The 25,385-nt window shown below is 39.1% G+C and overlaps 1 pseudogene; it reads left to right on the top strand.

The window, feature by feature from the left end:
- Nucleotides 1-348: 348 nt before the first annotated feature.
- LOC136677893 (BOLA class I histocompatibility antigen, alpha chain BL3-6-like) lies at nt 349-9,974 on the top strand (annotated as a pseudogene).
- Nucleotides 9,975-25,385: the final 15,411 nt, after the last annotated feature.

Here is a 25,385-nt window from a genome sequence, read left to right as displayed (position 1 = left end):
TGTGTTTTGCATATTGTCGCGTTGTATTGACGTAGCCTATCTTTGTAGATTTCTTTGTGAATATGAAGACTTGTTTTACACCATCTGCGTTCTGCCTTGCGACACTCCCTCTTTTGGATTTGAACAACAGAAGCGTTTCTCCGTGGTGCTTTCTGTTTGCAAGACATGGCCTTCATTTTAACTGGCGCAATCTCATCCATTACACTGACAATTTTAGTATTAAAACTATTCAGCAGATCATCAACAGAGTTGGATTGTTCACATGGTGTAGTGCACATTTTACTCATGAAAAGTGTAGCTGTGCAGTCCTTTATAATCCTTTTCTTGACAAAAACTCTTCTGTCTCTGATGACTGGTGAGGCCCACATACAACAAACAGTTGAAACTGTTAATGCCGATTGCTACAAACAACAACTGCTGCGATTGAACCAAGAAATTGGTTGAAAACATCCAGTTATAGCAAGGGATTGAGTCCCATGTAAGTGCTTCTTAACAACACTAGGCCTCATGTTGCTAAGTGGGTCAGTGAAACGTTAAGGCTGGGTTGGGAAGTTCTATTGTCCACACATAGCCTCTTCTGACCTAATTTGTTTGATAAATTGAAAACATTAAAAGAAATGCAAAGGTGTGTTGATTACCTAATTGCTCAACAGACAAATTGCTTCAATGCTTGAATTTGTAACGTGCCTGAAAGATGGCTTAAGGTAATAGTTAAAACTGAGAATATGTTGATGATTATATGTATTGTTTTCTTACAAATAAATGGTTCATTTCCAAAAAAATGCATTTGGAATAACAGCAATACTTTGGAGTGGTCAAAAGTAAGCAGACAAACTTGAATACACAGAGACGGGTGAGGATAGTTAATACTCTGATGATATAAATCTATTAAATGTTGTGTCTGAAGTGAAGATGGATTGAATTGTGAATTCAGATTCCTCAGAAAATAAACATTACAGCAAAGCAAATGCAAACACATATACAATGGAAAAAACTTCAAAATAATAAAACAAATTTTTTTATACAGTACTATGTGTAATGTACTCATCTGTGTGTGTGTGTGTGTGTGTGTGCCTGCAGGAGTTCACACTGTGCAGTATATGTACGGCTGTGCGCTTAATGATGACAGATCCAAGGATGGATACTTACAGTTTGGTTATAATGGAGAAGATTTCCTCATTCTAGATAAGAACACTGTCAACTGGATTGCTCTTAAACCTCAGGCTGTTATTACTAAGAACAAGTGGGAGAAGACAGGTGATGCCAGCATGCATAAGAACTACTTGGAGAACATCTGTATTGAGTGGCTCCAGAAGAATGTGGAATACGGCAAATCTGTTTTGGAAAGAATAGGTAAAGTGTGTGTTACACTCACACACACTAGCAGTCAAATGTGCAGTGCATCCGGAATGTATTCACAGTGGTTAACTTTTTCCACATTTTATGTTGCTGCCTTATTGCAAATGGATTAAATTCATTTCCCCATCATAATTCTACACACAATAACCTATAATGACAAAATGAACAAAAGTTTGTTTGGATTTTTAAAATTTAACTCTTTAGCCTGAATACCAAGCGTCATGTCTGGAGGAAACCAGGCACCGCTCACCACCTGGCCAATAATATCCCAACAGTGAAGCATGCTGGTGGCAGCATCATGCTGTGAGGATGTTTTTTAGCAGCAGGAACTAGTAGACTAGCCAGGGTCGAGGGAAGGATGAATGCTGCAATGTACAGAGCCTCAGCCTGGGGCAAAGGTTCATCTTCCAACAGGACAACGACCCTAAGTATTAATCCATTTTGGAACAAGGCTTGTAACGTAACAAAATGTGGAAAAAGTGAAGCACTGTGAATACATTCTGGATGCACTCCGTTTGATTGTAACCTAGATCGAACATATACTGCCATTACATTCAATTTTACAAGCTACTAGAATTTAGCCAGTTACACCAAGTAAAATAGTTTTAACATATCCCACTCTGTCCCTCCACCCAGTGAATGTCTGGTTCCACAGTGAGGAGTACTTGTGGCCTCATCTACTCACTGGACTGTGTGTGTGTGTATAATACTTCATTCTAATTCAAATGATGCTTTTGTTAGCTGCAGCTTCACTAACGTTACAAACTGTTTGTTGATAAAGTGCAATTAAAATATTTTACAAGAGAACCCTAATTTAAACATCAAAAAATTCCAAGCAACAGCAGAATAGAATAAACATGGCACTTGGAGTAAACATCACTTTATTGTAAAACAATCACTTTTTGTCATGTAAATAGTATGAAAGGCAGAACATAGGCGTGTGCGATATGAAGTTGTCAGATCCTGAAGGAAAAGAATCTGTCCTCGATGCACCATCACAGGGAGATCATTGGATTATGCTAATGCACATACAGTCTGCTGCATTTCTTATAAGTTGTTTACATACTGCGTACATATTACACATCAGTCAAATGGGCAGACTCTCGGGACACTCATAATGTAAGTCACTACTCTAAAATGTATGACTACTGAATTAAAACCAAAAGAATTCGTTATTACATACATGAGATCTCTTCCTCTTCCTCTTCAAGCAATTCTCTCTCTCTCTCTCTCTCTCTCTCTCTCTCTCTCTCTCTCTCTCTCTCTCTCTCACAAACTCACACACACACACAAAGCATACCAGCGCATACATAGGTTGTCCCCTTCAAAACAAATCCAAATATGAGTCTTTCCGTCAATCCACTCCTTACTAATCTTCATGTTTGTGTAAGAGGTACTTGCAAAAAAACCTGTTTAAAATAAGGTACAAAGAATTATGTATTTAAATATGTTCCCTGTGAAGTTCCACTATAGCCGTGTAGCTTGGGCTCTCAGATTTAACAACACGTCAATCAAGTCTGTAGACCAATCAGGGGCGATGCTCAACCAAGGAGGTGGGGAAGCAACCATGCTTCGGCAGACGCGCATTGCGAAAGACGATGCAGACAGTTTTATATGGAAACAGCAATCAAAATAAACAACAATCAAAACAATAAATACATTTTCAAAGTTTAGATCCCTTTCTCTGTTTGCCCTTTCCCTACTGAGACCATTTAGAGAGGAGTGAGGGATGCAACCTCACTCTACAGCCAATCGGGGAAAGCCCCCTCCTACCAATGCATCTGGCCTTAACCCCCTGGAGTCTGAGGGGTTCTCAGACACTCTGATGTAATCTGACATGCCTTGACTTTTTTACAAATTACACCAATCTCAAATTTTTTTTTTTTGAAGAGCACTGGGTTACAAACAAGACTAAATGTCAGAATAAATGTAGGTGAGACAGAACTTTTTTCCTGTTTGGTGAGGGTTAAATTAGGGCTGTCACAATCATGAAATTTTAATAGACAATTAATTGTCATAAAGGTAATTGCGATTAACAATTTGTCTGTTTTTGTACACCCCCAGTATATTAATAGGCCTGTATGCTTAATGATAGCATGATAATGCACACACACTACTATATTTTTATAGTTTATTCATAAAGATATGTAAAGATATTTCCCCTTTGTCCTGATTTTAATTAAAATTGTATGCTTGAAAACGATATTTGCAAATCCTCAAAATAAGCAAAAAATCTAATCAAAGGTACTATAGCTTAAACATCTGTTATTTACTGGCTTGGCATATTCTGGGCAAGGAATACTAAGGCTATGTTCACACAGCAGGTAAAGAGGCCCAATCATACGTGACACGGATGTGTTGTTCATGTGGCTGTGTGAACAGCACAAATCCATTGAATCTGACATCTCATATCAGATTTGTGCCACTTTCATATGATCCATGTCCATCTGTGGAAATTCGACTTTGTTTGAAAGGCCAGGTCGGAATTCATGTGACTATAATGTCATTCCGGCTGCTGAGAATAATCTCCGCACTACAGTCCAAAGCATTTTTTCATTTTAATTTGAGGTGTTTAGGAGGTGGAAATGGCCAGGTCAAAGGATTTCGAGTTTGTAAAAAATACTGGGAAATGAAAAACCTGTGAAACTCTTGAAACCAGGTTTCTATCTCTCATAATAAAACATGTGGAAATTTGTTTACATTTTTTTAAAAATATATATATAAAACAAACTATTTCTTTTTTATTTGTTTATTAAACTCATGTCTGTGCTCGCCTCGTTCTCTTTGGAGTTTCGTGTTCATGAGAGACCCAGGAAATTTGCGCTTAGAGTGAAAGAAAAATCAGTTCACGTTTTAATATTCTGTACAGTTTTTAATTAATACTCTGTATTTAACATAGAACTCATTTGGAATAAAGAAAAGGGGAGTTTTTGTGACACAGTGCTGCAGTAAACATCCGTCCAGTCCCATTCCTTCATTTAAAAAATCAAAGTGCTTTGTATGAACAGACGGACATTTCCTTCTGGTCAGCGCCTGAAGCATCGTTCTTTGTGCGTGCGGGTCAGTTCAGGATTGTGATTTGTCAGATATAGGTCACATTATATAGACAGTGTGAACAGCAGAACAAAAATTCTGATTTGGTCATGAAATCAGATTTGGTATACTTTTACTTGCTGTGTGAACGTAGCCTAAGATTCGTCTCAAGAAGAATCTGTTGATGCCGTTGTCTTCCCAAGTTCAGCAATCCTCAGATGATTACTCAGGTTTGTTGTATTGGCCTTTTATAGACACCGTTTTAATAGCAAATCCGACTGTTCTGACAAGTTGTGCTACCTTGTCCAAATGTGCTACATAGTGTACTTTTATACTTAAATTTGCTTAAATAAAACTAGGGCTGCAACTAATGGTTATTTTGATGATCGATTAATCTGTCAATTATTATTATTTTTATTTTTTTTTCGATTAATCGATTATTATCGATTATCGATATTATAATCGATTCCTATAAAAAGGAAGACAAGTCAAATTTGGTTTCCTGTCTGTTACGAGCATATTCAGGACACCATCAGTGAGAACAGCTGCTTGCTGTGGTGTGTAGATCTTCTTCAAAACATAGTCAGCAATGCTGGGCTGTTTTTATCTGAGGTGAGAGAGAAAGTGTAGATATGAACATACATCTTTTTTAAGTTAATATCTACTGATCTAAAATGCAGACAAATTGAAATGTATGAATGTAACTGCCGCCACATTCAAGGTGGAACGGAAAACTCGCTAAATACAAGAGTGATATAAATTTACTAAAAATGAGACCTCTTGTTTAACAGCTCTAGCAAGCTCTAGTGACATTGAGTGAGAGAAAAACTAACGGCGCTAACGTTAGCTCGACTAAAACTACGGTTTGTTTTGGAACTGCTGGTGGAGCTGACGCATTTAAGGTGGAAGAGAAAACTCGGGGGGAAGCTAAGGCTTGTTCGCTAAACACGAGTGTAATATCAATGTACTAAGAAAAACAAATGTTGTTTAACTACTCTAGCAGGCTCTAGTAACATTGAGTGAGAGAAAAAGTAGAATTAACTTACTATACTTCATCTCTTTCACACAGCTCCAACAGGCTTCATTTTCAGGCCCTCATGCAGTGATGTGCTGCTGTGCCATGCGAGATCAGCTGTGCACATTTTGCACCTAACGCTGTTCCTTGAAGGCGTTAATGTAAAGTGCTCCCATACTTTGATGACTTGGGTCGTACGTTTTTCTCTCTGCTTGTGCTAACATTATCCTCTGCTGTGACCGCCTCCGCCATTTTTCAAACCCTTCTTCCAGAGTTCGTCACGTGTAGCAACTGTACCTATGTGTATAATAACTTAGACCCAACTAATCGATTATTAAATTAGTTGCCAACTATTTTAACATTCTATTTTAATCGATTTAATCGATTAGTTGTTGCAGCCCTATATAAAACACATACTCTGATTGATGAAGTGTATCAAAAAATACTGCCGACCAAAGTAAGATATGCACAGCCTAAATCTCCTTACTCATTTGTCTCACCATTTGTTTAGAAATACACATTGTTGATATTTGGTTTGTTGGGATTGGAATAAAATAAAATATGTCATCGCGGTTAGCACACATAATCGCGATCACTTGATTATGTAATAATTGCTACAGGTCTAGGTAAAATACCATTTGGAGAGGTGCAAGAGATTAGTTTGTCAAGGACTGTAAAATATTGCCATTAAGCTTAGATAATAGTTTTTTTTTTTTTTATTTTTTATTTTTTTTTATTTTTATTTTTTTTAAATTAATCCTTTACCTTATGGGGAGGTTGGGGTCTTTGAAGATTCCAAAAGAAGATTTCAAAGAATATTCCAAATAAAATTTAGAAAAGTGCCTAAAATGTTTAGTTGTTTTGATCATATTTTGACCACTGAAGGTTAATTTCAACATCTGGAAAAAATGCCTGAGTGTTAAAGGATTAAAACCAGCATAAAACGAATCATGATAAAATCGAGATTGTGATCCTGCAAAAAAAAATTGTGATAATGTATTTGTGCCATATCGCCCACCCCTAGCAGAACACTCAACAATAGGTATCCCAGACCCACCCCCATCCTAGCTAGCTTTACAGCCCTATCATACACTTATATGTAGATCCACACTGGTGACTTAGGCTGTACCAAGCCCCACTAGCACAGTTAATATGTGCTCAGTGCCACCAGTTCCATGTGAACTTTACATGATACATCACCAGCAAATGCAATAACACAACACAGCACCCCACTCACCTGCCCTGCTGCCCTGTCCACCACATACCTAAACCACACCTGAGCCATTCCACCTCTACTGTATATTTCTCCAACTAGTCTGTGCTCTCTTTACCCAAAACCACTGACTAGACCTTTTAGCTGTTTATGATAACTCCTTCACAGCTGCCATTAGTTTTTTCGGTCCCTGATGCTGAACTGCACATGCAGGGATGTGACAGACTTTGCTACAAATCCTCTAATACCTATTTCCAATGGAAATAGGTGCCTGCCATCTGCCTTCCCTCACCTCAACTACAAAGTCATACTTCAGCTACGTCCTTTCAAAAGCTTTATCTACTGCATCCTCAAATGGAATTGTTAACTATTCATTTACTTTCAAAATACAATAACCATATCTGGTCTCAGCATAGTTAACTACAATGTCCCACCTTATACGCAAACCTAACCATGTTATTACTACCACCAATCTGTAACGCATTTACCTCTAGGCATTCAATGTTGAAGAAACACGTTAATACACTAGGCTCCTGGTTGTCTCTGGAAAGAGAGAAATGGCAGTCATTTAACTGTGGGTGGGTCTGAAATGACGTGAATGCCATCTACTGAGGCAGTATTCTGAGGGAGGAATGCTCCAAGTCGTGTCTGAATTGAATGCTTGTTTAAAACACTACCTGTTTTTGCTCCAATATCTTCAAAGATGTAACAATTCTGCTGAGCAACATACTGACATATTGCTGCCTTTAAAACCTGTCTCTAATGTGACTCAGTTACACATGCCATCATTTCAAAATGAAATGGCACTGACTTGCAAGACCAAAAAACAGCAAGGTACTTACTACCTGTCAACCTTCTGCATGTAATATTTCCTTCTTATGTCAAGTAATGTTACTGTTAGGCTGTGAGTGAAAATATCTATCCATGCAACAGTGTCTTGATCTACAATCACTTATGCACCAGATGTGTCTGTGGTACATCTGGAGTTATGTGTGTCTCTAGTCTTAAACTAACTACTCTCACCATAAGGTTTTACACCTCAGCTTTGATTGAACATATGTTCAGCTGGTGCAACTGGCTGCAGAGATTTTACTAAAATTTCATCAACAGTGGGCGAGACAATCTCTCTGAGAGATACAGGGATTAAATCAAAGTTTACTTTATAAAACTTAATTTTACAATAAGGCTGAAAACCTTTAGTATGAAGTTAGCATATACGTTCAGAAAGCCATAAAATATCTAGTTTCACAGGCCCTGAGTGGTTAATTTCTTGAGGAAGCGAGCAGGGTTTAAGCTCAGCACAAACACTTGGAAAGCTTTGAATACTGCTCCATGTGTTATTACTTCACTCTAGAGCTGCGTGCATGAGAATATTTGATCTGTCATCTCTGTTTATAACAATGTGTTTATCAGACTAGATACTCATACTGGAAAAATAATAAAAATTATGATTTACTGTGAAAAGGCAGTAACAGATATTTGTATATATTTAATGCAGATTTTGCTGATGAGGGTTTTTAATACATCCTCACACACTGACCACAGTCATTTCAGAATATATCCCATTCTAAATACATAGCCTTGTATACACAATACACCATGTGTTTATTCTATGTTCTTATTTTATCTCTCTCTAGTTCCCCCTGAGGTGGATCTGTTCCAGAAAGACTCCTCTTCTCCAGTGGTGTGTCATGCAACAAGTGATGATCGCCTGGCAGAAGAATGGAGTGGATCATCATGAAGATGTGATTCTTGGAGAGACGCTAGTCAATGAGGACGGAACATTTCAGAAGAGAAGTGTTCTGACCGTTTCACCTGAAGAACTGGAGAGGAACATGTACACCTGCGTCATTCAGCACGCTGGGCTTGAGAAGGAGAAGATTCTACCAATGTCTGCTCGTAGACAGGCAATAGGTAATTGGAATCTGCTTCTAATGAGTGTATACCTCTGTGTTTATGTAGATGAAGGTCTGTAATGGTGGAACACTCTAGTTCCAGGTGGAGTGTCGGTTGGTGTCATCATTGGAGTGGTGGCTGTTCTTTTGCTTGTCATTGGCTGTGTTGGACTTTTCATTTGGAAGAATCTGGTAAGAGAAGATAGTCAAATGTCAGTAAAACAAAAAACTCCAAAACACAGACAGAAGACAACCCAATGAGAGCTCTTTACACCAGCTTTGAGTGACAGTAACCATGTTCCACTTAAAATACTACAGCTTGAGGACAAAATAAATCCAAGAGGAGGGTAAAGGAGCTTTTAGTTTTTATAAAAGTGTGAATAAAATTAGACATGTACAAATGAGTTTCAGGAAGTAGTAAAATTATCTCAGGGTTCTCCTTTATTTAAATAGGTCCATGTAGCTAAATGCCACCTTTTAAGGCTGAAAAGAAATTAGTTCCTGTTAATCACCAGAGGTCATGCAGCACTGTGCAGACTGATCACTATCTGGTTTGGTATGGTGCCCACCAGCACATCATGATGACACACTTGTTATAATCTCAAAACTGAGACAGGAGAAGTTTTCACTGCCCACACAGTTGTTGCACTTTACCAAATTATGTGAACTAAGAGATGTCTTTCAGAAAAAGGCTGTCCCTAACCCCACTGGAGAAAACATACAGTAATTTGAAAAAATAATGCTTAACTCTTAGGAGTCACTGATGAAGAAAAGTTTAGAATGTACTGACTCTTCACTACAAGCTCAATACAGTACTGGTGTATGGGAGGGGTGAAATTGATGGAAGAGAGAGACAGTAGAGCGAGGGAGAGAAAGAGAAAGAGAGAGGGCAAAGCTAAAAAAAATAAACAATATAAAACCCAGGTATTGTAAACACTGTTTAATGTGGCATGCAAAGGCAAAATCAGAAGTTTACAAAAATGGCCAAAATAAGCCAAGACTCCTAAGGGCTACTGTGTTGTTTTGTTTAATGATGTCAAGTTTTTAAAACCTGGAGGTTGTGGGTTCAAGTCCCGCTCCGGGTGACTGTCTGTGAGGAGTTTGGTGTGTTGTCCACGTGGGCTTCCTCCCACACTCCAAAAACACATATTGGTAGATGGATTGGCGACTCAAAAAAAGTGTCAGAATGTGCGATTGTTTACTCTTTGGTAACTTAGTCTGTAATTATTGTTTTCATATCTGCTGTAGAGGGTTTTTTAATAAATACGTTTATCTTTTTTACAGGTTTCAAACCCGTAAGCCAAAATGGTAAGTATTACAATGTTACCCTGTGTTTTTTGTTTGTTTGTTTTGTATTTAATTTTAATTTATGGTTTAGTCATTTTAATCAGAGTTTTTTCTTTTATATTACAGCATCTGAGGATTCAGGTTCCAACAAATCCTAAACATGTTGCTGATGCTGATTGGAGAGGTGAGTTTTCCTGTACATTGTCATTGATTTCCAGAAATAAGTTCACTGTATATTTATTAAGCCTTGTTTGTAAACTGAGTATGACATTATAGATCTTGATGACTTTGTTTCTTTTTGTAGTTGATGGAAAGAGGATGAAGAGACAGTTTTGAAGGGATTGATTTAAAAGTTCTTCACTCAGCTTTTGCAGATATTTGTTTTTCTCATTAAATACATTTTGTGATCAGTTTCATTCCATTCATTCATTGTCTGTAACCACTTATCGTTCATCAAATCTTTGTGGTAACCGTGCTGAGCTGATTTTATTTTTTTCAGTAAAGTATTTTTAAGTGGTTTTAGGGTTAAATGTTTGTTTAAATTAGTTTTTTTAACCATTTTGATTGTTTTAATGTCTGTTTGCTGTTGTGATGTTGAAATGCTGCATGCTTGGTTTTGGTGTCATAGTCTGTCACTTAAATCTCTGCAGCTTGACATTCTGATCCATAGTGTATAAGATACAGCCTAGGATATAAACATTTTCTGTGTAAATCTTGTATACAGGGTCAATGTAGTGGAACTTGGCTAATTAAAAATTTCCTCAGAGCTTATAATATGTCCTGAAACAATTAAGTAATTAATTTCTATAGCCAGGCCTTTTTTTTTTTAGTTAAATCAACTGCAGAATGTCTACAGCATGGAGGAGATGTAGGGCCAAAGTTAAGTTATATAAAATAATGCTTCTGTGTTTCAGGATGTTGTAAATTAAAGTCTTTTCTCTGTTTAAAGTTAAATCACTGTTTTTGAGATTGAGTTTTGGATACTTTGGAGAGTACATATTAGTCAATATTACTCACTGTATTTTTTAATGTAAATTGGACAAACCTAAATCAATCCTTAAATTATTCTGAATTTGAAACAGAATTTAATTTTCTGGCACTGATTATGTTATTTTCTTTGTAAAGGAAGTGGAAGAATCTGTTCAGTAAATAAAGTCTTTAAAAATCTTAATCCTGGGTTCTCTATGTGTAAATATTACAATAAACATATGGGTTCCTCCAAAGTCTGATTTATAATTGTGTGATTTGCATGCGTACTCTGATGCATTATTAATATGACAGAGGTTACTTATCTTTTGTGTCAGATAGAGCCCCTAAAGTGACGTGGTTGTTTTTAAACAAGGCATGGCCACAAAACAATATATTGAGGCCACAAGACTGTCAGGACTGGGCGAACACAAATGCTATAATGCAGCCCTTTGTTTAGAACACAGTGAACTGAGACACAGACCTAATAGACTAGAGAGAGACAAACCAACCGAACACACGAAGCACATGGAGTAGAATAGCAATAAGAACCAGACAGATCAAAGGAGCACACAAAAGGAAGGAAAAACAGATGAAAGAGACCAGGAAAACATGGCAAAGACAATAGTAATTAGACAGGGGACCGAACAAAAGACTGGACAGGTGACTGACAAAGGAGGACAGGAGACGGGACTCAGGACAAGACAGAACTAGAGATGGGTGACAAAACACTGGACTGAAAAATAGATCAGACTGGAGAAAAAACCTGAGTGGTGACAAAAGACTGAACTGGGGACTAGGCAGATGACTGACCTAACGGGACAAGACAGGAACAGCGACAAGAGACTGAATTGGACTGGAAACAGGAGATGATACACCCGACTGGAACAGGGACTGGAGAGGACTAGACAGGATGGGAATGGAAACACGAGACTTGACTTGAACACTGGACAGAACTAAGACAGAATAGGTGTAGGAAACAGACAAGACTGGGGACAGAACAGGACCAGAAATAGAAGACTGGACTCAGGACAGGACAGGACCAGGAACATGTGATGGGACACTAGATGGGAACTCAGACTGGAGAGGACTAGACATGATGGAAGTAGAGACATGAGAAAGGACAGGAGCATTTGACTGGACTGGAACAGAGACTGGACATGACTAGAAACGGGACTGGACTGGAGACAGGACAGGTGACGGGACTGAGGCTGGGTAGTAGGAATGGACAGGGGACTGGACTTGAGACAGGACAGGACTTGGCAGGGGAACCGGGACCAGGACATTCACAGGGACTGACAAACATGGTGACGGGGATCGGGACAGAGACAGAAGCAGACAGGTCCTGGGACATGGACAGAGACAGTGACTAAGACAGCAACAGACAGAGGAACAAATAACAAACAATGCCCAGGACTGGCATAAGTCTGTGGCGGCCTTCACTGGAACAGGAGGAGCCTGGAAGGCTGCCTTCACTGGATCCGGATTGGCCTGGGTATCCTCCTTCGCTGGTTCCGGAGTTGCAATAACATCCACGGTGGCAGAGGGCCCAGCAACGACATCCACAGAGGCAGGGACTGGGGCTGCTTGCAGGGCATGTGCTGGAGCTGTTGAGGGTTTGGGAGGTCTGATGGGCACACTCATGAGGAACTTCCTCAACCAAAGATCTCCAGGAAGATCTCTAATCTGAGGCTTGAGGCTAACAGCACCAACCCTCAACCAGCCACCCAAAAAAATTTCCCCAGACCTGAGGGGGTAGTCCTCCAGCAAGGGGCTTCCGCCAGCTCTGTTGTTAACATTTTACATAGGACATTTTAGCCTCCAAAACATACCCCACAGGAGTTACAGGGCCTGAACAGAATGGAGTCCGGCGAATAGCACACCCAGCAAAAAGGATTCCTCACTTCCTCTGAAGAACTGTCTGTGTTAGCCGCATCCTTTGTTTGGTTGGACATTCTGTCAGGATCAGGCAGGCTGACACAAACACTATAACACAGCCCTTTATTTAGAACACATATAATGAACTGAGACACTTAAAAGATACATAACAGACCTAGACTGAGAAGTGTAGACACAAAGGAACTTAAATACACACAAGAACACCTGAAACAGATAACGAGGGAGCAGGAGTACAAAGAAGACACATATGGAGACACTGATGAGAGGGTGGAGTGAAGGCGGGACTAGGGCAAAGACAACAACAACAACAACAACAAAGCGCCATATGCTACATGAGCAGATGGTGGGGACAACAGACACAGGACAGGGCCAGGGCGTGACAAATATATTGTTTAGTGGCCTATACATGTGCACGTACAAACTGCTGTTTCATATACACCACTTTAGTCTAATGAAATGAAGCAAATGGGGGACACAGACAATCAATAGAAATTGAAATGTGTTGATTTTGAATAGACTCGCTAAATCAAAAAGTTGATTACTGCTTAATGGAAAGATGTGTTTTGAGTGACAATTTGGTAGTAGGGCTGGGTGATATTGCAAAAAAGATTAAATCTTTTTTTTTTCAAATTTGTAAACATTCTTGATTACAATTTAGATTTTTTTTGGGGTTCTTACATAATGCAAAAGAAAAATCACAATTTAATTCAATTTTATTAGAAGGGACTGTAGGGGGCAAAATAGCAACAGTGTCACATATTGGCACTTTCTTGTTTGTTTTCCCCTTCCATGTGACTCTGTCTGTTTGTTGTTTTCCTATCTCCGCACATGGCTTTGTTTTGTTTATGTTCATGCCCCGCCTTTGTTCCGCCTCCTCGTCTTTTCCCTTGTTATCCGTTTCAGCTGTTTCTTGTTAGTTCGTATATTTAAGTCCTCTTCCCTCACTTCCTGGTATCAGTTATTGTCGTTTGTTATGTCATTTGTAGTTCAACTCAACTCATGTCATGTCGTTTCGCTCTGTTTCCCATTTGTTATTGTAGTCTTCGTTTCTCTAACTCGTTTCTCGTTTCGCCTTCGGTCTCTAGCTTGCCCTGTTTCCTGCTCTTTCCTATGTTTATTAGTCATGATATTTCGTGTTTCTTGTCAAGTTCGTTTGTTGTGTTTTCTCTTTATTAAAACTGTCTGTGTTGTAGCGAGTGTGTCCGCCTCCCGTCCTCTCATCACACCCGCGTTACAGAATGACCGATCTACACAAGGACACAGCTAGCACGGACTCCTCTTTCAAGAGATGTGTGATTCGCCGGACTCCATTCCGCACAGGCCCCAAAGATCCAATGGAGGAGGCTTTAAGAGCGGCCTCGGAATGGAGTCGACGGCTGCAGCTCATGCCCGGCGCGGTTCCTTTCCCCATAACAGAGGACTTGATTTGTGAATCGAGTAATTGCTCCAGCAGGAATCGATGGAGCCGGAGGAGAAAGCGGGCTGGAGTCTCCCCCTCGCTGGAGGATTATCCCCTCAGGTCCGGGGAAATTCTTGGGGGGGAGTTAAGGGTAGGGGCTGTTAGCCTCCTACCTCAGGACAACGGAGGTGAGGCTAACAGGGGCGCACCTCTGGGGAAATCCCTCAAGAGTGCGCCCATCAGACCCCCTAAACCCTTAACAGCTCCAGTCCACGACGTAAAAGCACGAGCCCCTGCCGCCGTGGACGTTGCTGCAGAGCCTCCTGTTTCCAAAAACGGCGCTGCAGTCCCTTCTGCCGTCCAGGAGAAGCTTGCAAGCCTCCTGGCAGATCTGGAAGCTCTTAAGAGAGCGGCGTCTCCGGCCGCTTCTGATCCCGTGAGAGTGGCACCCCCGGCCGCTTCTGTTCCTATGAGAGCGGCGCCTACGGCCGCTCCTGTTCTTGGAAGAGCGGCGCCTGTCTTCATGAGCGTGGCGCCTACGGCCGCGCCTGTCTTCATGAGCGCGGCGCCTACGGCCGCGCCTGTCTTCATGAGCGCGGCGCCTACGGCCACGCCTGTCTTCGTGAGCGCGGCGCCTACGGCCACGCCTGTCTTCGTGAGCGCGGCGCCTACGGCCGCGCCTGCCTCCGTGAACGTCGTCGCAGCTTCTCCTGCCTCCGTGGACGACGTCGCAGATTTCTCTGCCTCCGTGAACGTCGTCGCAGATTCCTCTGCCTCTGTCACTGTACTCGTGTCAGTCCCTGTTAAGGTCATGGTTCCTGTTCCCCTGTCAAGTCCAGTCCAGTTCCCTGTTAGTCCTCTTCAGTCACAATTTAAATCCTCTGTCCAGTCTATGTTTCAGTACCCTGTCTCTGCTCCTGTCTTGTCCCAAGTCCAGTATCCTGTATCTGCTCCTGTTCTGTCTCAGTCTCCGTTTAGTGTTCAATCAAATGTCCAGTCTATCTTTCAGTCCCCTGTCTCTACTCCTGTCTTCTCTCGTTCCCCGTCCCTTCTTTCTAGTTCTGTCCAGTGTCCGTTTAAGTCTAGTTCCTTGTTCCCTGTTCCATTTCCTATCTTGTCCTGAGTCTTTTGGTTTCATGTTTGTTTTGTTTCTTCTGGCCCCTCCTGCTCCAGCTCCTGGAGAGTTTAGTTTTTCGCGCTCCGGGAGTTGCGCGTCTGTCACATATTGGCACTTTTTTGTTTGTTTTCCCCTTCCATGTGGCTCTGTCTGTTTGTTGTTTTCCTATCTCCGCACATGGCTTCGTTTTGTTTATGTTCATGCCCCGCCTTTGTTCCGCCTCCTCGTCTTTTCCCTTGTTATCCGTTTCAGCTGTTTCTTGTTAGTTCGTATATTTAAGTCCTCTTCCCTCACTTCCTGGTATCAGTTATTGTCGTTTGTTATGTCATTTGTAGTTCAACTCAACTCATGTCATGTCGTTTCGCTCTGTTTCCCATTTGTTATTGTAGTCTTCGTTTCTCTAACTCGTTTCTCGTTTCGCCTTCGGTCTCTAGCTTGCCCTGTTTCCTGCTCTTTCCTATGTTTATTAGTCATGATATTTCGTGTTTCTTGTCAAGTTCGTTTGTTGTGTTTTCTCTTTATTAAAACTGTCTGTGTTGTAGCGAGTGTGTCCGCCTCCCGTAAGTCCTCTCATCACACCCGCGTGACAAACAGCACATCTATAACAGCAAATTTAGCAAATAATGGTTACTTTTAAATTTTCTTTCAAAGTTACTGAAACAAAAAAAAAAGTTTAAAATAATTATTTCCATTTAACAAAAGTAAATAGCAGGCTTAATTTTTGCATTTTTATTTAATAAAAATTAAACCATTATATTCAGGAAAACATAATGCAAAAGTTGCACATAATCCTTTGAAGTATAATACACATTATTTGAAGTTTGTACTTTTTTTTACTATAGCTTGTACTTTTCAGGTACTGATCATTTTTAATTGGCAGTGTCTCTGAATGATTTATGGAATGTGGTTGGAATGGAACTTATCAAAATTATTTCCCCAATTACACATAAGATACACACATTTCACACCTACCCACATTAACACACACACATTAACCAAATTAATCATGAAAACCACCCAGCACCATTTGGTAGATTTGAAAACAAATAGTAAAAAATAGGAAAAATATTGACTACACCCATGGAAAATATGCACCATTAATTCATCATTCATTTTGATATATAATGACAAGATTATGTCACCATGATTCATAACACCAAACTCAGACAACAACCTTGTCAGTTTAAAGGACAGCCAAGGTAATATCACTTTATATGTAACAAATTTCAGCAGAAATGCTGAAGAAGTGTGAATACTCAAAAAAAACAAAATGGATTTCAGAATATTGGATACATTTTTGTTATTACTTTTCAAGATAAAGTAAGTGAAGTAAGAAAATAAAAGATCGGCCAGATACACTATTTAAAGTATACTAATAATTTAAAGTATACCAATAAAACAAATACCATAATTTGTATGTACATGCTTTTTAACACTTAATAGTATTTGCAGAATGTGGCCCTGTTAGCTGCATGTGCAGCCTCTTTAATGGAATCATACTACACCAAGTACTTAACACCTGCAACTAGGCCCCTCCGTCATTTATTCCTACAATTGTGATCAAGCCTTCACCGAATGCTCCATGGGAGTTATAAAATTGTAAATATTCAGCAAGAGAAAAAAGAGCATTATAATAATAACTTTGAAAAAATTTGTATGGCTATGTGGCCTTCAGCTCTACCTTTGAAGAGTCTGAAATGACTTCTAAACTCCGGGAAGTCTAAATAGGGAGATATTGTCTTCTAAAAACATAGATGTTTAAAACATCTAATGTCTAAAAAAGAGAGAGAGAAACATTATATGAAAGTTTTTATATAGTCAGTATATCTATATGGGCATTCTGGAATTGAAGACAATTCAACATGATAAAATGCAGTCTGTGAACCATATACAGAACCTTATGACTGAGGTCTGATTCAGTGCAATGATTTTCTCTATTTAATTTCTCCAAAAGAAGTGTATACAGTGCATCTGGAAAGCATTCACATTGCTTCACTTTTTCCACATTTTGTTGTAGCCTTATTGCAAATGGATTAAATAAATTTTCCCCACAATAATTCTGCACACAATAACCTATAATGACAAAGTAAATAAAGTTTGTTTGGATTTTTTGCTAATTTATTTTAAAAAAATCACATTTAGTAAAAATCACAAGTATTCACAACATTTAACATGACACTCAAAACTGAGCTCCACTGATCATCCTTCAGTTTCAACAACTTGATTGAAGTCCACCTGTGGTAAATCCAGTTGATTGGACATGATTTGGAAAGGCACACACCTGTCTATACAAGGTCCTATAGTTGACAGCACATGCCAGAGCACAAACCAATCCATTGTAACCGGTGGTTACAGACAAATAGAGACTCTGCGTTGTGTATTTCTTTTTTCCGTTGAGGTTTTATTCTGACAACAGAAATAAACAGCCTTTTAGTATTAGATAGGCAGTGTGTATCTCTTCTCTCCTCGTATCTCCTCTCTTCATTTTACACATGAGTAAAAAGGGGCAGAAGTAATGCACCTGAGAATGTACGTCACATTAACGAATCAATTACAGATTAACAATAAATGCAAAAAATGATTAACTTAAAACAAACTGATTAACTTAACAATTGCTAAGATTTCTGGATAGGGTGGGTACAACCATGACGTCACTCTACTGAACTTCACTAAGCGTATATATTTGCTGAAGTGAATACATAAGAGTCTATCAGATTTCAAATTAAATTCTCCATACCTGACAACAGAAATAAACAGCCTTTTAGTATTAGATAGGCAGTGTGTATCTCTTCTCTCCTCATATCTCCTCTGTGATTTTACATGAATATAAAAAAAACGTAAGAGATCGGAATTAGATTCTTAGGATACTGCATAGAGCATACAGTGTGACAATAGCAATATGAAAATGGGCATATTTGTCATAAGACACATCATCATTATATCGAGGCACAAATCTGGGGAAGGATACAGAAATATTTCTGCAGCATTGAAGATCCCAATGAGCACAGTGGCTTTCATCATCCGTAAATGGTAGAGGTTTGGAACCTGAGTGATCGGGGTAGAAGGGCCGTCAGGGAGGTAATCAAGAACCAGAGGGTCACTCTGGCAGAGCTTCAGTCTTGCTCTCTGAAAAGAGGAGAACCTTCCAGAAGGACAACTGTTTCTGCAGCACTCCACCAATCAGGCCTATATGGTAGAATAGCCAGATGGTAGCCACTCCTCAATAGAAGGCACATGACAGACTGATTGGAGTTTGTCAAAAGGCACTTGAAGGACTCTCAGACCATGATGTCAGTGCCAGGTCAGAGCATGCTGGCATCCGTCTGGTGACTGCTGCTTCTGCCCATGTCTCAGTCATATTTTGTTTATTTGTTGGTCTAGTCATTTTGTTTTGATTTCTCTATTGCTGCTCAGAGGTTAGAGAGAGCATCAGAGATAGCTAACAGCTGGGCTTGCTGACCAGGGGAGCTATTTCCATTACCACAGTAAGGCAAATGACTGACTGTCTTTGCTGCTCTATACACTGGGACAATGGACCAAGGAGCCTGCTTCTGCTGGCTGTGCTGTGGCTGTTGCTGAGAAGATTTTTGACAAATTTTTCATGGGTGCAACCCACATACTCAGCTCTACTGCTCATCCCACAAATGCATGTTGCTTGCAAATGTGGCACCATTTAAAAGGGAAATAACAGGCTTTCCAACGGATAAGATTGATTACCAAGAAGCATTGCTACAACAAATAAATACATTTTGTGTGGTGTTTTGGTCCTCAATTCAAAGCTTTTTAATACTAAAGATATTTGAATATTACTATTGCACACTGTATGACAATATTTTATGGTAAAACATTTGGTAATTGGCACTTTAAATATCATGTATTTTTATCTATTGTTTAATTAATGCAAACTTCTCATGAAAAAAATTCATTATATTTTATAAAAATGTATCTATTCAGCTGAAAAGAGAGGGAGATTCTAGACTGTACTTCTCACTGACAAAGATCATTTTCTTTTACAACACAGCAATAAATGAATGAAGTGACAGTTCCGGCTCCTGTGTAATTTGACTTCATACACAATACAGAGTGGGTTCAGGAGTTCAGTTTGACATCAGTTACACTAACACTGGCACTAGTTGCTGTTGATTCGGCTGAGGAGTGCTTCCCCATGCCAATGCTCTGAGGCGAGACTCAGTTTTCTGTGACTGCTCCTGGTGGTAATTTTAATCAATTTTAGAATAAGGCTGTAACAATCACATGTGGAAAAAGTGAATCACTATGAATACATTCTGGATGCACTGTATACACTGTTTATTCATTCATTCATTGTCTGTAAGCGCTTATTTAGTTCAGGGTCACCCAGGTCCAGAGCCTACCTGGAATCATTGGGCACAAGGCAAGAACACACCCTGGAGGGGGCGCCAGTCCTTGGGGCACCACACACTCACACCTACTTACTCACATTCACACCTATGGACACATTTGAATAGTCAATCCACCCACCAATGTGTGTTTTTGGACTGTAGGAGGAAACGGGAACACCCGGAGTACACCCACATAGACATAGGGAGAACACCACTATTTATTATATAAATTTATCCCACCTTTCTACAACTGTATATACACCCTTAAAAATAAAGGTGCTATAAAGAGTCTTTTGATTCCATTAATAACCATGTTTGTTGAAGAGATGTGTGAGTGTGAACCTTTTAAGGTTTAAAAATCTGAGAAGCATCCAAAGTTTGGAGTAAGATTACTGTCCAGTTCAAGATTACTACAATTAAATACAACTCAGATGGTGTTACTTTTAATAAATGTGTCCTTTTCATGAATATAGTTTTCAGCTGAACTAAAAGTTTATAATTCTACACAGCGGCGGCACGGTGTCGCAGTCACACAGCTCCAGGGACCTGCAGGTTGTGGGTTCGATTTCCGCTCCAGGTGACTGTCTGTGAGGAGTTGGTGTGTTCTCCCTGTGTCTACGTGGGTTTCCTCCGGCTGCTCCGGTTTCCTCCCACAGTCCAAAAACACACGTTGGTAGGTGGATTGGCGACTCAAAAGTGTCCGTAGGTGTGAGTGTGTGAGTGAATGTGTGTGTGTGTGTGTCTGTGTTGCCCTGTGAAGGACTGGCGCCCCCTCCAGGGTGTGTTCCTGCCTTGCGCCCAATGATTCCAGGTAGGCTCTGGACCCACCGCGACCCTGAATTGGATAAGGGTTACAGATAATGAATGAATGAATGAATTCTCCACACCGGTGGTTGCAGACTTGAATTCTTCACATTCTTCACTTCATAAACTTCATTCTCTATAAGGCAGATACAATATGAAGGTCTCATTTGAAAGCTGGAACTATTCTTTTCCATTGGAGCAGTATTATTATGTAAAATGTGGACAACTAATGAGGAATTTGCTTCAGATATAAAACACAAAAATAAAACACAGAAATATGAAAGGGAATGGAAATTAATAATCTGTACAAAAATAAATGTCATCCAAAAGTTATAAATCATTCATCAAATCAATGGGCTGGTTCTTGGGATTTTGAACGGACAAAGTATTATTCAGTCAAGTGTTCAGATTTATAATATATATGTAATACTTGATTTTGGGGAAAAACAAATCACCTCTACTAAAATATATCGGTGGTTAATCAACTTGTATGTATAAACCTGGCATCACTGAATTTCTGAGGTTATCCTGAAACTAACAAACTCTCATCTGTCTACAACTGTCCTTAGTCCACTAGATTCATCAGTTACCACATGAAACTAAAATAAAACATAGAAATGGGGCTCTAATATGTAAATACACTTCAATCCAGGTAAATACCATATAATCGTAAAATAACATATTAGTAACAATAACACATAGTGGCTGTCTGTGAGGAGTTGGTGTGTTCTCCCCTTGACCGCGTGGGTTTCCTCCGGGTGCTCCGGTTTCCTCCCACAGTCCAAAAACAGATTGGTGACTCAAAAGTGTCCATAGGTGTGAGTGTGTGAGTGAATGTGTATCTGTGTTGCCCTGTGAAGGACTGGCGCCCCCTCCAGAGTGTATTCCTGCCTTGCGCCCAATGGTTCCAGGTAGGCTCTGGACCCACCGTGACCCTGAACTAAGCGGTTACAGATAATGAATGAAAGTGTGCCAGTGGCAGCTCCATCCAACTACCAATGATTGTGAGCTACCATTGATTGCTCTTTCCTGCTGCCAATTAGAGATTGAACCCTCTTTTGTATATTTATTAAATATAATACGTTAATAAGCAATCATATGTATTCTATTTTATTACAGTCTATTTATTTACAGTCTAAAATATTTTTAGTCCACTGAAAAGCAGAGTGGGTGAAAAGGCACATTTTGTAACATTAGATTATTCAAAATATATTCAAAATAATTGAATACTGAAGGAGAGCAGTGACTTGTTTATCCTTGTTAGCTATTCAGAATGCAAACCTGTATGGGTGTTTCTGTTAAAATGTGTAATTGATGTTTAATGTCAGTAAAAGAACTGTCTCCAAATACCTCTCATGGAGATGCTGCATTTGGCTGGTCTTAAGAACAATTTCTGAGTCCTTCTTACGCTGGGACCTAGACAAGACCAAAACCATTAATTTATAGTTTCAAGACTTTTCTTGAGACGGAAACTGGGCTCCAATATTAAAACACAAAATTCTAATGCATTCACTTCATGAACAACAAAGAATGCAAAATGCTGAAGAACTGAACTGCCACAGCTCAGGAAGGCTTATAGTCCGTCTTGATGGCTCTTTCCAACTTTCCCACAAGTGCAACTAGCTACTATTACCTACCACCAAGGCACAGATTTTTTTCCAACAAGCTTAGCAGCTGACTTTATATTAAGTTTTTATAGTATGTTGCAGGCTGGCATAGAAGAGGCATTCACTTAATGACGGATTGAACATTTTTGAATGAGCATGTACAAAGAGGGGCTCGTACCACAAAAGCTGCAGATGAGAGGTAATTTAGCTTGGCTAATGTTATGTCGGTTTGTGACTAAGTAATGCAACAATATTCAATGGCAAAAATGTATGTCAACTCAGCTTTCTTTGTGCAAAATACCCAACTTGCAACAGTTTTTGAAGTAGTCATAATAACTGTAGAAATCTGTTATCTCTTAGCTTTATGCTAATTATACTTGTTCACATCCATATTGTGCGTATCTAAAAAATAAATGTTTAAATAAACAAGGAATAATACATGTAGAGAGTAAATTAATAAAATAAACTTAATAAACAAATTAATTTAAAAATGTAAAATAAATTAGTTAATTAAAAAAAATAAAATGTAAAGGAATTAATAAATAAAGAACAATGAATTTAGAAAAGACATAATCAAATAAAGTTCAAATACATGATTATGATGCATAAAACATTGAGCTCCTAAATAGAGAACGTGCTTTTCATTGGTCATCACTTCTATTAAACCAATCCAGCCAGAGTTTCCTGTCAATTATTCAGTGCCGCAGCCAATGGAGTCTCAGTCTCTCCTACAGGGGCTTGTTGTGTGGCAGACTAGGAACTTACAGCTGTAACTACTTAAGATGATTTTTTTGTCCAGAGAAACTACACTTAATTTTCCCTCAACACATCTGTGATGAAAATAACGCTGACTGACTTTTAGAATCCAAGTCATTTTTATACATAAAAATCATATTAAATAATTTAATAATAACAGTAATAAATTATAGGACCTGGAGGTTGTGGGTTCCAATCCCGCTCCGGGTGACTGTCTGTGAGGAGTTTGGTCTGCTCTCCCCGTGTCTGCGTGGGTTTCCTCCCACAGTCCAAAAAAACACGTTGGTAGGTGGATTGGTGAGTCAAAAGTGTCCGTAGGTGTGAGTGAATGTGTGTGTGTGTGTGTGTGTGTCTGTGTTGCCCTGTGAAGGACTAGCGCCCCCTCCAGGGTGTATTCCCGCCTTGCGCCCAATGATTCCAGGTAGGCTCTGGACCCACCACAACCCTGAACTGGATAAGCGCTTACAGATAATGAATGAGTAATAAAATATTCTTACAGTGTACGACTAAATATGAGTGCCAAAAAAGCAGACTATTTTAAACACAGTACAGTCAATCAATGACAGCCTGTTTTAACATTAATTATAAGACATCTGGACATATAAGTTAAATGTAATGAGGATGAGTCTGTCTTTTAGACCTCTTAAACCGATTATAGTACAGCGGTTATTCAGTATTTGCTAAAACATGGACAGATTTGCCGTTGTTGCATTGCTTAATTCAATTTAGTCAAAATATTTGGCAAATATAAGCAGAATATATTGCGATTTATTTTTGAAAATAAATTTGCTATCAGTGCTTAGATGTCAAGAACACAATCTACCTGCTGTGAAGCATTAGACATGATCATTTGTGGATCAGGTTGTATTTGTATTTGGATCGAATGAAATGTGAAAGTCTCAAAATCCAAAAACCTGCGAGAGGAAATGAACAAATGCACGTCACGGAAAACACGTGAGTGACTTGATCCACAAACGCAGATTCAGCAGTTTACAAATATATGCAGTGTAAATTTAAAAAAATGTATTTATATTCGCATAAATTATGATATATCTATGAAAAACAAACATATGTATTTATGAATGTAACTGTATTTGTACAAATTGTCGACCGTGAGACACCGATTGGGATGTGTTCATTTGTGAACAGTGAAACCAGTGAAGGACTGTATTCCCGTCTTGCGCCCAATGATTCCAGGTAGACTCTGGACCCACCGTGACCCTGAACCGGATAAGCGGTTACAGATAATGAATGAATGAATGTTCATTAAATGGCGCAGTAGTTGCACTCAGTCGCCGCTAGATGGCAAAATAAGAATACAACTTCTATAAAGTAGAAAACGTTTGGCTTAACCTTCCTTTTGTGTTAGGGTCTTGCCCGACCCGTTTTTAGGTTTTAAATGCATACAAGTACTACATAAATTTGTTTAATGCATCAAGACTTTTTAACTTCTATTTACACAAAATAATACAACTACTTAAGGAAGCTTAACAAGGTAAACAAGAAGTAAGAAAAAATTGGTTGATAATTAATTGTTTTTAGGGTATCTTAGAGCTGACTTAAGACACAGGTCAAAACCACCCCATTAACATAAACGATGATAAAAGAAACTAACACAGGAGGAAGGTATTCCTTGGACATTATCTTTTTACTTTGAAATTCTCAAAAATCGAGTAAGGTCTGGCTGCAGTTCCAGGACCCTGTGTTTTCGCGATACTGTCCCCTACTGCAGAGGAATCAAAGACCGAGTTTATCACATATGAAAACCATGGATAACAATTAGAGTGTAAGTATAGAATGTGAATAAATTTGTGTATATTTAATGTTAAAAACAGTCTGGGTTTTGAATTAAACAGGAAATATACCTACACACCTATATACCTATGTATAGCATAACACTATACTAATATTCAGTTCACTTATGACATCGTGCTTCAAAACGAACCTAAAGTTAGCTTATTGTTTAAAAAACCATAACACGATTTGGCCAAGCCCAACAAGGTATCATATTATTATATGACTTAGTAGTTATGATAATAGTTTGTAGCTGTAATTCTAAAGATGATAAAATAATATATAACGTGCATGCCTAGTGCATTAATCAGTGTAGCCTACTGTCTTTAGTGTATATACATGTTTACATTGTTCTGATATTTTAAGTGAGTTTAAGTAGTCTATTCAAACTGTAAACACTGTCTTTTACCCCCAAAACGAGTTGTCAGACAGTCCTCTCATTTTTAATAGTGGTTATATCAAAATGTTTAACCTGACTTATTAGCCTCTCTTTTTTCAAGATAATGATTCAGGAGGAGTAACTACAACAAGCCCCTCTGTGACTGATTTGCTGTTCATAATTTACACTTATTAAGTAAGATGTTGCAAAAATATTCATACTACAGTTCTGTGTTTTTATGTTTTAGGGTATGCCATTCACAGGTGTGGTTTAAATTGCAGACCTCTGCCAGTCAATGCCATTGCATACAACAGACTTCATTAAACACATCTTTGTAGAAGGAGAAGCACCCTGCAATTACCAGCACTATCTCAGCTCCAACAAGCATCACCACCACCACCATCCCAGCACAAACTACCACCACTACCATCCCAGCTCCAACAAACACCACCACGACCACCACCACCATCCCAGTTCCAACAAACACCAGAACCATCCCAG

The sequence above is a fragment of the Hoplias malabaricus genome, chromosome Y (assembly GCF_029633855.1).
Source record: "Hoplias malabaricus isolate fHopMal1 chromosome Y, fHopMal1.hap1, whole genome shotgun sequence".
NCBI lineage: Eukaryota > Metazoa > Chordata > Actinopteri > Characiformes > Erythrinidae > Hoplias > Hoplias malabaricus.
This window is presented reverse-complemented; position numbering and strand designations above follow the sequence as displayed.